The 2,500-nt window shown below is 49.0% G+C and overlaps 1 pseudogene; it reads right to left on the reverse strand.

Moving 5' to 3' along the window:
- LOC144677500 (28S ribosomal RNA) overlaps nucleotides 1-2,500 on the reverse strand; it is an 8,456-nt pseudogene that overhangs the window by 2,834 nt on the left and 3,122 nt on the right.

Consider the following 2,500-nt stretch of genomic DNA (forward strand, 5'->3'; position numbering starts at 1 on the left):
AATGGTCCAGTTTAATTAATGTATTTTGTGACACCTCTGCGAGGATCAGGTGAAAATATATCCGGGGTATCATGTGTGTTTTGAGGATTTCAATCCTCTGGATAGGCCGAAGAGCTGCCTTCTTCAGATTCTCTATCCACATTGCGATTTTGGGTCCCCATTGCTCCTCAGCCACTCCTGCCCATGGGTCGATTCTGGCACCCAGGTATTTCTCCGTCTCTCCTGGTGGTATGTAAGAGATCGGACCTCCTTTCAGCTGCCAGTTCGGTCCAGTGTTGTACAGGAAAGTCTTCTGTTTGTGGATGAAGTGGAAGCCTTTGGTCTTCCCGGCATTCATCTCCAGTCCAGTTTTTTGGCAGAAGTCCTGTACAATGGCCAAGTTCTTTGTCATGCCGGCATAGGAGTCGCTGAGCAGGGCTATGTCGTCAGCGAATGCCAGAGCTGAACAACACAACTTCTCTCCCCTCCAGGGCAAGTGGACGCCCAACTGTGCCTCTTGAAGGGCGCTGATGAGAGGATCCATCGCAATATTAAACAGTATTGGTGAGAGCGGGTCACCTTGTTTGACCCCTCTCATGACTTTTATGGGATTTGTCTTTCCGTCTTTGCTTTCCAAGTATGTGTCTGTGTCCGTGTACAGATCTTTAATCATGTTAATGAACGTGTCGGGCAGCCTCACTCTTTGCAGAGCCTTTATGAGCATTTTATGCCCCACGGAGTCAAAAGCTTTTGCCAGATCTACGAAGACAACGGCCAGCTCTTTCCTGTTGCGTTTCGCCCCCTTCATGATGTTACTGAGAATCGTAATATTCTCATTGCAACCAGGAGTCGCCACCAGGAACCCTTTCTGTCTGGGGTTGATCTGGACCCATTCGCTTAGGCGTTTGGCGATGATCTTCGTGTAGAGCCTTAATAAGATCGGGCCGATTGTTATTGGCCGCCAGTTGTCTATGCTTTTGAGCTTCTCCGTGTCATCGGTTTTGGGGATCAGGACGGTACGGCTCTTTTTCAGCATCCGAGGGATGGATCCAGACTTGAGCCAGAGAGTGAAGAGGCGCGGAATCCTTTCTTCAAACTCTTTCTGGATGTCATCGATGTTATCCCATTTCATCCCATCGGGACCTGCCGCCGTGTTCTTATCCATGCCCTTGATGGCATCTTGCACCTCCGCCTTAGTAATGGGGAGTTCTAAGCTGTCGTACATTCCTGCTCCCCTGTATGCTGCAAACTTCTGTAGGTTTGCTTTGTTATTAGGTTTGGAGAGTTTTTCCGTAAAACACTCCTCCAGTTCGATTTTGCTTAATGGACAAAGTTGGGTGGACGGTGCACCCATGATTTGACGTGCCAGTTTTCTTTTGTCTGTCTTGTATACCAACTGTGTGGCTTTAAAGTGTGCCTTTTTAGCTGCCCATCTTTTCTTTGCCTTCGTGTTCTTACTCCCATCCTTAGGGCGAGCTACTGCTTTCCTGGACCGCTTACCAGGTTCAACAACCTTATTTTCCTCTAGTATGGTCTCTGTTATACATTCTACGAGGCCGATGGCTAGGGCTCTCGCTTCGGGGTCGTTCTTTGCTCTCATCAATTCCTCAGCCGATTTCAGCTGTTCGTCCAGATCCAAGTAGCTTGGAATACTGGCTGGGGGTCGCTTCTTCCTTGCCATTTCGGGACCGCTCCCTGGCACCATCTCTGCGTCCTCCCCCTTAGGTGGAGATTCCATGTCCAAAGCACCTTCCGTCTGGCTGCTTTGTGCTGTTATTGTGCCCGCTGACTTCTGCGCTGCTTTCAGGAGACAACGTCTCTTAGAGCCAATCTGTTTATTAGTTTTTGATGTTAGATGGACTGCAATCTTTTTGTTGATCTCGGTGCAGCCTTCGTACTGCTTCTCCAATTTAATGAGGAGGTCTGTTTCCTCTTGCGTCCATTTGTATTCTCTCCGGCCAGGCTTTCCCTGAGGTAGGTGAGCTGCAATTCTTTTTTCGTTCCGTACTTCAGCGTGCCTGTGACGCTCATGCTGGCTGAGTCCACTCTTGGATGTGAATTCCATTTCACAATGTTCACATTTGTAGATCGTACCTACAAAGGGGGGCCTCACCCCTTTGCATTTGCTGTAATGACAAGCAATGGAGTGGTACTCGCCAGTTTTTCTGCATTTGGAACATCTCGTACGGACGATCTTGATCTGATGTTTTCCGGCCATATGCTTGCAGAACTCGCCTACCCCGGAGAGTAACAGATTGCACTGATTACAGAGCAGACCATCAACGGGGTATTGGATCTCCACCTCCTTCTTTGCATTTCTGTCCTCGCTCGGTGGTAGCACCACCGGCTCTACGTAGGTGGGTGGGATCCCTGTATCGTCATGGGTCTCCACCACACTCTTCTCGTTCAAAGTTTCCGTTCCCTTGAATTTAGTATTATAGAAGGTAAGTGATTTTATGACTATCGGGTCTTCCCTGTCGCTCTCAGGGCCTGACTCCGACACCTTCTCGAGTGTATTGAC

Source organism: Cetorhinus maximus, unplaced genomic scaffold, assembly GCF_964194155.1.
Source record: "Cetorhinus maximus unplaced genomic scaffold, sCetMax3.hap1.1 HAP1_SCAFFOLD_2599, whole genome shotgun sequence".
NCBI classification, from domain to species: Eukaryota; Metazoa; Chordata; class Chondrichthyes; order Lamniformes; family Cetorhinidae; genus Cetorhinus; species Cetorhinus maximus.